Below are 14,563 nucleotides of genomic sequence, written 5' to 3'. Positions count from 1 at the left end.
GGGGAGGTCCACCTTGGCCGGGTGCGTGATCCTCCGCCAACTAATTGGAGTGTTTTAGTTAACAAGTCGAGTCGTATTACGGTATAGCGCGGTATCTTCCAGTCGAGACCGTCGAGAATCCGGCGAAGTTGGCGAATCGATGGCTAACGAGCGATAAAAACCTCGATGTTTTTCTAAATTTAATAGCGTCAAGGCGAAACTCGCATATTTAAGATCGTTCGATAAATTCGCGTAGAGATGTCGTTTATAATGATCAAATTTATCGCAGCAAAGATTGGGCGGTAAACCTCTACGAAATGTCATTTACAATACTAATCGAATTCGTTGTGTTTAAGATTGGACGATAAAATCGTATAATGACTCGAGTCGTCTATATGTATTCTCTATATAATAATCCAATTTATCTTTCATTTATCATCCAAAGAAGACTAAGTTAAGTCGCATGTACCGCGTATGTCCATCTTAAATTTGTTTCTGTAGAAGATTAATAAATGCTCGTCTTCGTCTGTCGTCTTCGTCTGTCGTCTTCGTTTCAATTTGTTCGTTAATTTGGCCTAATTTTACTAAATTTTTAATTGTTTTTACAAGAACAAGCTTGTCTTTTATATCAGTTATCTTTCATTTTTTAATAGTATAAACAACATGTTACACATTCGAGTATTAGAAATAAAATTTTGCTGCAGCCGCTGCATTTAACGAAATGATAACATAATTTAATAAAAAAGAGCAATTTGTGTGTGTGTGTGTGTGTGTGTGTGTGTGTGTGCGCGCGCGCGCGCGCGCGCGTGTAAACGTACGAAACTACGAAAGTGAAAAACTTTAAGAAATAAACAAACTCGTTCCCGGAGAGCGAAAAGTTGATTTCCGTTATATAACATTCCGAGTTTAATTGCATCTTTAGGTACGCTGCCACGAACCAGATGTACGAAAAGAAAAATAATTTGAGCTTGGAATTCCTCAGTGTTGAAACTGTGCACATTCTTGTGTGCGTGAGAAACTTCCGAGTTTGCTTGGAGTTTTCACAAAATTCTTTATACATCGTTTTTTAAACGGAAAACAAGGCGAGCTAATTCAACTTCAAACAAAAGGCAATGATGTAAGAAGTTTCAATCACTTCGTTAAGATCAATCGAGCAAGATCTGCTTTCGCGAAAGCACTTTCTTTTAAGCTTACAAAAACTTTTGATAAGCGAAACAAGTGTAAACTAAAATATTATCTCATACGCGTGCATGAGATTTCCATCAGAAATTTCACGAATGCACAAGTCCAAGATAAAATAATAAAATAAAAAAAGAGAGGACACTAATTGAAGTCAATCTTTTTAAAAAAATATTTTAATAAAAATTCTATACAATCAAGAATTCTATTTATAGATATAAGTAAATGCAAGGTTTTTTAAATAAATGAATTAATTAAATCCTTAAAAAAAATACTTCCTGTCACATGATTAGAGATTACTTTAAAGTCATTTATTTTCTCGCAATCTAGGAATGGCGGGTGAAAACTTCGTGGCAATTTCGCGATAAACGACTCGTCGAACAAAAGCACGGAGAGTATCTACGCTTTAAATTGCGCTCTCGGAACGCGACTAACGTTTCGTCCACGTCGTGGAGAATGGCAATCGGCGCTTCTTAAAGTGTCGCGAGAATCGCGGGGTCATAGCGTCGGTGCGCGCAGAAGCGTAACAATGGCGTAAGTTAATTCGCCGTCGTTGGCACGAAGCGAGGATCTGGCCGGGCGCGCAGGATCCAGACGATCATTCTACGTGGATCCCTGAAAGTACGATCCCCCGGGTTATCCTCGGCGCGGCCGTAGGAGAAAATGATCGTTTAGATAACGATCGAGAGGTCGGGACTGCGCTCTTGGATGAGAGCGCGACACGGGAGGGAGGATCAACCCCCTCGGCAAAAACGCCCGACAACGAGGGAGACAGAGTGGCATGACGTTAACGTAACTCGGTAGATAAGCCTCGAAATGGTCGCCGCGAGATTTCTTTCGCTGCTTCGCCCAGGAACGAGCGGCGCGCACGCGAGAGGACCTATGCGAATCCATAAAAACAGATATTACTTCGGGCAGTGAAGAATTGCTCGCTAGCAACCCTTTCCCCGCCAGTTATACACGGCGATCCATCATCGGCTAAAAATATTTAATAACGGGTTTTTTCTTCAAAAATTTGATATCAATTTTTTTCTTATTAAAAGATTTCAACGACATTTATTTGTATCGTACGCATTTAATCGATCCGTCATAAGATACTTTTATTTAAATTGCGAATTAACGATCCTAAGGGTTGTATAAAATTAATTGATAAAGCAGTTATCTCTCTTTTGAATATCGTATGCTGAACACGCGGCAAACATTTTTTCTCAACTGTCAACAATCTGTAGCTTGAGAAGTATAGATATGTACGTTGACGTTGTGCAACAAATCTTCCCAGTTTGAGAGATCACCTCACATATGAGTAACGAAAAGGTACACGCGCGCGCGTGTAAGATACGTCCGCGAAAATTTATGGACGCAGTTATTCATACCCGCGGCTTACTATGACTAATTATTGTAAATTCATAACCGCAAGCCTGGTTATCTTGGTAAATCCGTCGTAATAAATGGAATATACCTGTGTGAGAAAGATATCAGATTATAATAAGATTGAACGCAGATTTCGATAAGACAATTTAAACTTTAATAAGATTAAATCATTAAGAAAGTTTCGACAAGATAAAATATTACAATAGAGAAAAAGATACGTGTATATATAGAATAACACAAAATCTAACGATGAAATTTTATATAAATGAATTACTATACGAGTTGCGCACATTCATACTGCTATAATCCACAGTGTAAAACGAAGCTGCGAAAAGGAATTTTTCCGATATGAGAAAAACTTGACCGTTTAGATCATAATTTCCGTTTTCAGCGAGCTTTATTGCGATAGCAATAACATCGTCTCTCTTTTTCTCTTTCTCTCTCTCTCTCTCCTCGCGCCGAGGATTCTTCGTGCCAAGATTTCTTTCGCTTTTCCGTTCGCGGAGCCAATGAGAGAAGAAAGAGCGCAGCAAACGGTGGGATCGGAAAAGAGAGAGCGGAGGTGAGAGTAGAGGTGCAACGTGGGGCGGCGTTCTCTATCCTCGGGGGTGGCGGACGATACCACGTGCAAGCACTTCGTGCCAATACGCCGCGCGTCAGGATTACGCTTCGCCGCCTTGGAATTGTTTAACTTTAATAAAGCTATATCCCGCCAGCACTTCCCCTCGTAGCCATGATGTTGTCCTCCACGCCGCGACTAGACCGGGGGATACCGTCGAGATTGCCTAGATGGCTGTGTGCTTCTCTCGGCTTAAGCGCCTCCTCAGAGGCGAGCTCACGAGATTACGGCGGCTTCGGGACCGATAAGAAAACGAAAGAGCGGTAGCGAGCTCGTGAAATAATACATTCGTTTACCGAGATATATTTTATTTTTGATCGACGTGATCAAAATAATAATCGGGTTTGCAAAGAAGTAAGAATATAATTTAAATTACTTTGTTGGATAATTACCAAAATTAAAGAGAGATATTAATACGATATTGATGTATACGTTACTGTACAATAAGTGTGCTCCTCTCAGGAGATCGATAAAAAAAGAAGTGCCTATTCTTATAATTACTAAATCATGAGACGCGCCGCGATCACAACGAAATATTCATCGCATCGAGTGATAAATCCGCCGTCGAAGCAACAGGTTAACGTTGAAAGTTCCACCTCTGAGTGCATACAGCTCATACCTTTGACAGGATAAATGCGACGATAAATGATTGGCTCGTTACGCCGGCCAACATAATTCGTCCACTTTCAATGGCCGATCGCTTCCTGAAGTAATTACTCAGCGCGTATATACTGCGTATACCGAGAACATTCCCTTTGATCGAAGTAACGCGATAACACGGCGTGGAGATACCGATAGCAAGTCGAACGACAAATCAACTCGATATCGTCATTCCCGTCGCGCGCGTACGACGCATGATAGCCATCGGAAATGAAGTACGATACGGACGCGTGGCATCCGAGATAATTTGTCGCTTGATTGCCGATTCGTGATGCCCGCGGGATTTCGTTGATGGCTTCGGAATCGACTAGCGCAGGATACTCCGCGGAATTCAATGTGATTAATAGTGATCGCGCGTGTCTCTCGCTCATACGTTTATCGTGTATCCACTGTGAATGCACCATTAACTCCCGCAGAGAGGAGGGAGAGAGAGGAACATATCGTGCTTTCTGCAATACGATGCACCGAGAGTTAATCAATAAATGCTACTAATTATATAAAATTTAAAAAATATAGAATGTGTTATCTTTTTATCTACCTAATTCCCTGCAAAACACGTCGATTTCCGCTTTTCTGTCGCGCGACGAAGACACGGCAAAATCCGCAAACTACGAACTCATATAACGATTTAGATTTGCACGTGTTCACTGCGACCGCGTTCCGCAGCGATCATGAAAGCCACCAGCCGGGTTTGCCGCCGACTCAGATTTTCATGGAGAGTACACAGCCCTCGTACGTAACAACAACGATCCCGCCGACGATAACGGACGTTATCTCTATCACGTTTTCCGCTCGCAGTACGAGCAAAATTCGAGATCGCCGCGATTACTCGACGGCGTTTCGGGGAGGGTGGTGGACTGCACCCGCCAAAGTAGGTTCGTTTCTTCGCTCCCGTGGCACGCCGGGTAATTCGATAGTTTCGCTAGTTTCGTAATCCTAGATTTTCCGAGCCATCTGCCACTCCGCTCGTTGCGCAGCGGAGATCGCGCCATTGAACCCGCCGAGTTAATTCTCGCGATCGTCCCCCTTCCCGGTTGCGCTCCGGGAAACTAGTTAGTTGATGTGCTCGTGCGACGATTACACGCGCGTGTGCGACGACAGAGGAGCAATTGCCCCGACCAGTCGGGCCTGTTGATTAAAGAAAAGAGGGTAGACTTCTGAGCAAATGTCGTTACCACGGAAGAATTCGACGCGTCGTATTTCGGGGTGCATCAATGGCTGTTGGGTTATTTGTCTAACTATTTTTAGTCGTAACGACGATCGAATTGTTACACTGTTACTAGTATTAAGACTAAATGCAAATCAAAAGCGTACAATTTAAATTTATAGAAGTAAATATAGGAACCAAAATATGATACAGAAGATGAATTAAATAAAATTGATAAAACACAAGATGATGTAAAATTATAATATGACAAATACAAGTATAATTTTTTAATAGAATAAAATATCACTTCTAATTACAGATCCGTTAATTATCTCTTTTATGAATAATATATCACAAAAAATTGCATTAAAAAATAAAAGTTTTAAGTATTCTCTATGGTATTTCCTTTACGTTTTTTTTTATTACAAACGTAATTTATAAAATTCCTGCTTTTTGCAAAATTTAAGATTAAAGTTCCTGCGTATGTTGCAGAGCAGCCTCGCTCGAATTCCGAAATGGAGAGTGTAGAGCAAGGAACATAAATCACAAATCTGAGCGTCTATCAAAAGCATCGCCCAACAAAATCTTCTTAGAGCAATTTGTAGCACAAACGAGCCGCGGGCAAGCGAAGGGGGTGGATGTTTATGAAACGCGACGAAGCAAAATTGCCGTAACTGCAGAGCGAAAGACAAGATAAAAGGGAGGCAACGGGGGAACTCTCGGTCTATCTGTTTCGGGAGGCAATGAGACGAGCCGACGTAGGAGAGAGGATTAATGACGAGGACGCAGATGTTCGAAACGCTCTAAGCGTATTTCCTTAATAGCACTAACTGCTATATAAAGCCGCGCGCTCAGAAACCGAGGACGATAAAAAGGTAATTTGGCACTCTCATGCATCAGTCCACTCCTTTTGAGAAGATACTAAATAATACATTGTTATATTATAGACAGAAAAAGTTTTTATCAGCTGCACACGGAAAGAACGATTTTGCTGGATTCAGATTTAAAAACAATTTTTGTTATACAATCAAAATAATTTTGTTGGAAAGTCAAACTGATTGCTGGAATATCAAAATAATTTTGTTGGAAAGTTAGAAATGCTTATCATTTTTTACTTTCCAACAAAAGTATTTTGATGATTCAACAAGAATTATTTTCAGATCTGTATTTAGCAAGATTTTTAGACCTTCCAGCAAAATAATTCTTTCCGTGTGTTACACCCGACAATCATTCGTGACTGTAATGAGAAAAGGTAGTAGAAAATTTTAATGCCGTAAATGTATATCAAAGATGCTTATTTATACACACATTTATTTATGTTACTTTAGTAGAATACAAATTAAATTTGGTTAAATTTTATGTATGGGAATGAATCTTTTTATATTATGAATATTTCCTGATTACATTAGCATCCTATCAATTGATTAATTAATCATGTGTATACTAAATATTTTAAATATTTTCCTATTTATCTTTGTCGGTATTAATCGTAAATATCAATTAATAAAATTGGGAAAGTAAACGTGAAGTGAGCGAAACCAATGGAAATACGTGTATAATGATGATTGAATCGACACGCGAAAACATTTAACAACTGCAGGGAATCCCCAGGTGTAAACGAACATGGAGGGGTGGCGCGCCGATGCGGCAAACGCGATTCTTCATCGGCGCATCCGAATTTGGGGTGTTGGAAAGAAGGTGTGAGGACAATAATTTTGCATGGTCGATTTACGGGCGAACTCAGCTGCCTCCGTGTACACGTCGGCTATACCACCGAAATATATATCTCGCGCCCGTGAAAGAGGGATAGAAAGGTGGGTGGAGATACGACGGTCTCTCGGCCGCCCACGTCGCTTTCAGAGTTCTTGAACTCGGTTGACAAGGGCCAACAGGATTTAGGATCAGGCGAAGGTATAGCGAGAGAGCCCGGAGAGCTGAGCTCTCCTCGCCACGTGTAATCTGACCTGGCGCATCGAGTCACGCGATGTAATCGCCCGTTTCGCCATTCTCGGAGTCAGGCGCGACCGCGTTCGGTCTATAAAGATCCGAATGTGGCGCAAGCACCTATCAGATTAGCGAGCATGCGTCGAAAGTAATATAAAATCATACGTATGGAGGTATATATTGTACAACGCACGCGCAATGTATGCGCATGTACAAAACGTATAATATTGATTAATTTGCGAAAACAATCCGCCGGGAAAAAATAATGATATCAAATCTCCTCTCCCTTCTCTTTCGTATAATTTGTTATTATGTCTAATAACAAATAATGAAATTAATTAATGAATTTTGATTGAGTACCATACAAACAAAACTGTGTAAATAATACAAGTAAAAGTTTGTGAAAAAAGAAAAAGAGAAATAGAGAGAGATAGAAGGGGGGGAGGAGAAAGAGAAAAAGCGAGAGATAACACAAATTATCCAATAATCCATCTTCTTCGCGTAATAAATTGACGGAAATGACATTTTCCGTGCGTAAGTAAATATCGAAAACTTTTCTCATTCTTCCGATAGCATAATATCACTTTAATTATGCGATATTGTGATTTTGCGCGGGAGACAAACTGCGACGGCGTGTAATTTAATGGATGATGGATGGATCGGCGCGACCTCAACGAAAATAAGTTTTATTAATGAAGATGCTCCCTCTCCCCGTGACGCAATCGTGTCAACGGCTGCTGTGTAAGTTTCACAATTTCCTCAACGGAAGATCAATCATTACTTTCCACAGTAGTGGTAAACGCGATGTTTTACAACACAACGTTATGTAACTAGCGATATTAGTTTACAAAATCACAAATTGGACAAAATTGTATAATGTGAAATTATTTTAAAGTCATTTTGTCAAATACAAATTTCGAAATAGTGCGAAGTTTAAACGTTAACATCTCAAATTTTCTTAATGTCACTTTAAAAATTTGAAAAAGCCAATAAGAAACTAAGCATAAAATGTCACTTTAAGCAAAATAACTTTCGTTATCGTGAATCGTTATTTCAAGTTAAATAAATAATTGCTAAAACTTGTTAAAACTAAAACAATTAACACAATGCAGTTATTTTGGTATAAACTTCTAGATTCTTTCTATTTATTAAAAGGAATGTTATAATAAAGTAAAGGAATATTTTACTTTACGAGCGTGCGCTTAAAAGTATATCTACCACTGTTTTCGCCTTCAATTTGCTTCACGATCAGTCTGATGTGATACGAAATTGAAACGCAAAGCAAGCTTCCGCAATGAAACCTGATGTTTCGCGCTGTCTGGCGCCGAACTAGCCTATTTTACAGACGATAAATGGCCAAAGTAAAACGTATAGGATCGTTTAGAATCTTATACGGCATAAACGCATCCTGCTGGCGTGCATCCAGTGCGCCAACCGTTAACGCGGTTTAACGAGCTTTGAAATACGATCAACCGGCGAGCGTCCGCGACCCTGCATCGATGCATATCGACTCAGGACGATAAAAAAGAAGGAGCACATACGTAAAAATGTCTGTGCCTTCATAAATAAATACCGATACGTCCGGCAAACGGTAAGAGCAAATTGACGATGCTAAAAGACGAGATATGAATTTCGATCAATCATTTCCATGAAAAAAAAGGGAAACTCCGATTTGCTGCGATCTGATCCGAATTTACGACCATCGTTACTTGCGCATGCAACTCGAGATCGATATTGTTACAACGAGCTAATGGCACATGTGATCGTTAAAGTATTTAAATCATTTTCTTGCGAATAAAAATTCCTTGTGTCGCATAAACTTTTTCCATATAAATTTTAAATAATCATAAGATACGTCAGTTATAAATCATCCAAAATTAATAATAATTAGAAATAAAAATATGCTAGGCACAACAAGGTTTAAAACAAATTATATAATGCATAGCTATTCATATAAAATAAAATCTCGCGCGTGCGTATATAAATATGGATTATATCATTATAATGTCAATAACCGAATAATCGCGAAATAAATAAACGCGACCTCTTTTCCATTAAAAACGTTAAAACAATTTATTTTATCGTGCCTACAAGCAGACCAGTATATTGTTTCCGCCGAATAAGAATTAGCTGGCAATTAAATTGCGGTTTAATATCTCCTGAGCGCGACGTTATATCCTATTGCCCGAGGTTATGGAGAGAGTATCAACTAAAACAAAAAAAAAACATTACCGGGAATGGCGCGTATTACCTCAAAGTTTAATTAACTCGATGAATCTGCCCGACGTATAGGCGAACGCTGCGTTTCTACGTGTGCAGGACCGGACGGACGCATATTGCGCCAAAGCCATAGCGAATAATTCTCTCACAACTATGCTCTCGCTGACCATGCAATTTATTTTCCATACAGTTTTCATGGGCTCTTAACGAGCCCCGTCGCTTGCCCTCTCTCCCATCAGCCTCTTTTTTTCTCCCTTTCTCTCTCTCTCTCTCTCTCTCCTTCGTTTTTTGTAGTCTAGCATGTGTGAGCATGTATAGTGTGCTGATTTTCGCGTATTGTGCATAGTGACGCGCCGCGGCGAGGAGCAGACGATACGGGCCCGACAAAGGGAAATGCAATTTACTTTGAAAGCGTTTCTCGCGTACTTGCGTCTGCGTAAATTAGATCCGCACGCATAGTTCGTTTCTATACGTGGCCTGGTTGTAACCCGGTTGCGCTTTCTCTGCTCATCTCCCTCCACCACTTCCGCCCCCTTTCTCTCTCTCTCTCTCTCTCTCTCTCTCTCTCTCTCTTCCTCCCCCTTTTCTGTTTGCCGTGTCATATATTATCCGCTCGTTTCAGGATAATTTCGAGTTTGACTTTAAAATTGTTGAGTTTACACGCGATATATGAAATTTATAATTAACTCCGCGTCGCGCCTGAGCGAGAAAAGTTGTGCCCATTATTCTGATGGGAGTACAATATACACTCTACAACAAATTTACTAACTGTTCACATAAAAATGCATAAGCTTATTAGAATTTACCGTTTTAATAGACATTCATATATAGCTCTGAATAGAAAAAAAAATCATAAAAAACATTTATATTGCGGAATATATCGACATATTCAATGTAAAGGCTGGATATCGTCTCGAGAATATAATTAAATTTACCGTTCCTTGTACAGAACTCATGCCTATGGATTGGAATTACGTCATGAATTCAGAGAAACGTCATTTTAAATTTTGCGAGAGAAACAGAGCGAAACGTCGATCGAGAAACAGTGTCGGAAGATATGTCGATAGGACATCACTACTGTCGGGGGGGTTCGCGAAGGTTCTCGATAGGATCCGAGCTACTTGGTCGTCGATTTACGGCTTCTTTGATCCTCTCGAAATCCCCGGGGCATTTACGGAGTTAAGAAAGGTACGGTTCGAAGCGTGGTTAAGGCCATATGTGCGTACACGAAAGAGCGACTGATATCGTGAAACTCGAAAGCAGATAAACCGCGAAACATGATTGGACTTGACAGGATCTATACTGATCAACAATAACTAACGCTAGCTTTACTGTACAAATTATTCATAAATCGTATTATCTTTATCTTGATATTTTTAAAATCTCCATGTACGATTTTCCTCGAGTTATAGCAATAATAATTTTAAAAGCTGCAAAAAGAAATACGTCATTATGTCGATTAATACAAAATTGTATATTTAGAGAGAAGTTTAAAGAATTATTAATATTTTTTTTATACGTCACAAAAGAGAGTCTAAAGTTTATTTTTATATTGCACATAAAATGCAAATATTAATAAATTTCACAAATTATTACACTACAGGGAAATACAAGGAAATAATAGTACTTTTTATCTTATTAAGAACCAACATTAAGCTTCTCGCGCAATTTGTGAATAAAAACGTTGCCAAGTGCGCTGTAAAAATGTAACAACGATCGAGCGTAGCGCAATTGGCGGGACTGACAAAACGGCGGCAGAAGAATCGAATACGATGAAGGAAAATGCAATTTCGCCAACCCCAAACACCGACACACACACAAAAGTATATACATCGTACTTACACGTCGCGGAATACGCGCTGTGGTGGTCCCGGTATACTTCCGGCGCACGTAGGGCAGTACAATTCAAGAATACCAACCTGCGGACAAACAAACGGGTTAATTAAAAGCTCGGCTCCACGGGGTGGAGAAGAGGGGGAGGAAACGACACGGGGGGAGAGGGGCACAATGTACGACCGGGACGAGGACGGGAAGGACTGCCCGGATATTTGGGCGCGCGCGTGGCACGCGCTCAAATATACGCGATGCAGGCAGACATATATATATGCCGCGCGTATATGCATATGCATTTTCCGCGCTGACGTCGAATATGAAATTTTTCGCATCCCTCTACCGGTCCCCTCTTCCCGCTAATCGTTTTCTCCGCCCTCCGCAAAAATTATGCGTTATTGTTGGCGGACCTCCACGATCGCGCAAACAGGAGCAATCGTCGCGTCGGCAAGAACGCTCAATGAGGGCCCTTTGTTCCACACGCGCGCACGCGTGGAAATTTAATTAACGATGCAAAAATATGCTTGTATGAGTGTGCGCACGAGCGGTGCCGGGCTTGACTCATTGTTATGTTTGTGGAAAATATTGTTTCTCCGAGATATATAACGTGAATAGAGATATAACGCAAAAATAGAATCAGCGAGTAATATACAATGAGGAAGAAAGCGAAAATTACATAAATAGATGTAATTCCGTAAATGAGATGCTCAAATTATCTGAAAATTATTAATATATTACAAATTAAAGTTTTACAAAATAGCAAATCCATGCAACAGTTTAAGATTATTATGCCCATTCGGAGACAATGTGCTTCGCCGCGCTTCAAACGGCAAATGCGATCGTTGGCACCGCCATATCGAGCCCGTAATATACGCTCTTAAAGTATAACGAAACTTGGCGAAAATAAAATTAAACGCGAATACCCATTGCGGAAATAATCCACCACCGCTTCGCGTAGCCAATTTGTTCGTTCACGGTCGCACAACTGATCGGGGTCGATGGTCGTAAAGGCGAAGGGGGGAAAAGCCGCTTTTACGCGGAGACCACAATGACGGCAACGACTTTAACGACATCCAATGTCCGACGAATAACCGGCTGGGCTCAATCGCGGAGGACTTTCCTTCCTCCTTTGCCGCAGGAACATCCGATAGGTCTCACACGTCGTCCCGTACACGCACGCGATAAATCTTCGGCTCGTAAAGCAACGTTTCTCTATTCGATTAAGGGAGAGAGTCCCGAGAAAATTAAATGCGCTCGAAAGGGGCTCATCAAAATCGTGTCTCGTCGCGCGACGAAATTAACTCTCTATAAAATGCAGGCGTATCTCGGGTTAACGTAGGCCGAATAATGGGACCCTGGACCGTTTCCTGCAAATAACAAGCTCAACTCGAAGCGCACATTTACGAGCACAAGACATCAAGTAAAAAACGTAAACTGCGAGATAAACAGATTTTAAAGTCTTAATGCTGTTGAAAATTTTAGATGGAATTGATTGGATAAAAAGAACAATAAAACATCGTTATAATGTTAATATCTAATAGATTATCATATATGATAATTATTATAAACGTATTCGGAAATGTATCAATTACAATACACCAAATTTTCATTTTTTTTTTTCTAATGTAATCAGTTTTATTTATTTATAATATTTTATAAAAGTTACAGAAATATAACTTTATAGATTATTTATTCGTAGAATTCATAATCTCTATCCGCATTCATTAATATTACAATATTTATAATTATAAAGAGAATTAAATTACGCATCGTCATTATTAAGAATTATTCATAAAAATTCAAGTTTGTATTCTACTGCCATTAGCAACCTCACTACTTTACCAATTTTCTCTGGAAACAGTCAGGTTACAGGGAGTTAAAGCCAGTTGCGTACGCGAGTTGATTAAGTTGCGCGAAGGTTGCTTTCTTGATTCTAGGCGAGGCTAGCGGAACTTTGGGGTGCCGCCGAAGTTCGCGGCCCTATGGAAATACGCATAAGTTGCAGCCCCGCGAGTACTCCCAGCGGTGGTAGCATCGGCACACTCCATGCCCGAGCGGAGTAAACTTCTCTGATTTCCCCGCTTGTGAAGTAATTATCATCCACGCGCGCGCGCGCGCGCGCTTATCGCAACGGTGTACATCGTTGGCGGGTACTTGAACGTGTAATAATGGAAATTTCAGCGTGGCCACCGCGTTTGCGGAAGACCGCCGCACTCGATCAAACTTCGCGCAACTTTGTTGCACGTCACGATGAGAACCGCATTCTCTCGGTTTTCAACGTGATTTTCTATTTATTTATTTTTTTCTTTCGTTGCAAAAATCTCTGCCAATCGCGCGGAAACGCCTGGAATTTTTGCAACGAGTCATTCCGCTTGGCGCGCGCTCAAATGGGCAGGAAGATCAATGCGCTTGAAAATAAGACAAAATTAGATGTTTATTTCTCGAAGAGATATTGGTTGCAATTTGAAAAATTTATACGGCCGTGATTTGTAAATATATTTAACTTTGCTCAAAATTAAAATCTCTGTCTCTTTTAAAATCCTCTTCTCTTTATTATTAAATCTATCAGTGATAAATAATCGTGTAATGTAATTATTTACTGTTTTAGTAATATATGTCTTCTATTTTCGAAAATTACGTGTTTTGACTTGATTCAAAGTCCTCGCAAGAAAAGAAGAAACTTGAGAAATGCGATATTTTAATCAAAAAAATATTTTCACTTTCTGGCATAGAATTATAATAATTATCACGATTATATGCAATAATTGTTATATTTATACAATGCATTTCAATGCCATAAATTTTAATTGTACCATCACTACGGAGCAGATCACAACGAGACGGGAATAGATGGTTAATTTTCTTGCGCGATCGCGCGGAAATCCACACGAATGATCCATTCGTCACCGACGCCGGGAGTCTCCGTGGATTTAGCCTCGGATGTAGGCCGCGCAGTAACACGCGGATATGCGCGCGAATCGCAGTCGGAGTGGATTCTCGTCGGCCGGAGATACGATACTTGGATACCACCCGTAGTGGGAGACTGCGGAGAACATCGGGAGAACGGAGAGAGGAGGTGCGACAGGTGCGTTCAGATACGTGCAGCCAGAGAGGCTGCACGGAAATATGTCACGCGCGCCTAAATCGAGATCACCGCGCGAACTCTAGCCAAACGGTCGAACGATCTTGAACCTCTTTTTGGAGAGCCTGTGGTATTTTATTTGGCCAAACGCGGAAACAGTGTGCCGCGCCGGCCCGGGCCAGATATAGAAGTCCGGAACACGATGGGAATCGCCTCTGCGATCGAGCTTCTCCATATGCGGCGCGGCGCGAGCCACGGAAATAACGCAAACTGCAAATAAAAGCAAAACCCATCGCCGCACGCGCGCATGCCTTCGTTGAATTGAGGATTGATGGATTTTTCTCGGACCGTTTGGTGAAGTGAAAATGAACGCTGCGAATAGAGACAAGCAGTTCTGGAGCAGCGGTGACTGCAACGCGATAGATATTTTATGAAACGTTGTTTACGTGTTTTTCTCGGACTTCAAGGATATAATGATTTATTATGCTATCTGTCTGTGAACTTGCAATTTGTATAACGTATACGAATGCTG

At 40.6% G+C, this 14,563-nt stretch overlaps 1 protein-coding gene across 3 annotated transcripts in view; it reads right to left on the bottom strand.

The window, feature by feature from the left end:
• LOC105456876 (tyrosine-protein kinase transmembrane receptor Ror) overlaps positions 1–14,563 on the bottom strand; it is a 243,908-nt gene that overhangs the window by 146,897 nt on the left and 82,448 nt on the right. Inside the window, exon 1 of one of the 3 annotated variants that reach the window (XM_011701232.1) lies at positions 10,962–11,038. The exons of the other annotated variants lie outside the window; for them this stretch is intronic. The gene's annotated coding sequence lies outside the window, so the exon portion shown is untranslated. Of the gene's footprint in view, positions 1–10,961; positions 11,039–14,563 lie in introns of those variants that run through there. 3 annotated transcript variants of the gene reach the window in all.

Source organism: Wasmannia auropunctata, unplaced genomic scaffold (assembly GCF_000956235.1).
Source record: "Wasmannia auropunctata unplaced genomic scaffold, wasmannia.A_1.0 LD335514.1, whole genome shotgun sequence".
Taxonomy (NCBI): domain Eukaryota; kingdom Metazoa; phylum Arthropoda; class Insecta; order Hymenoptera; family Formicidae; genus Wasmannia; species Wasmannia auropunctata.
The sequence above is the reverse complement of the archived record's forward strand: the minus strand, read 5'-3'. Positions and strand labels throughout refer to the sequence as shown.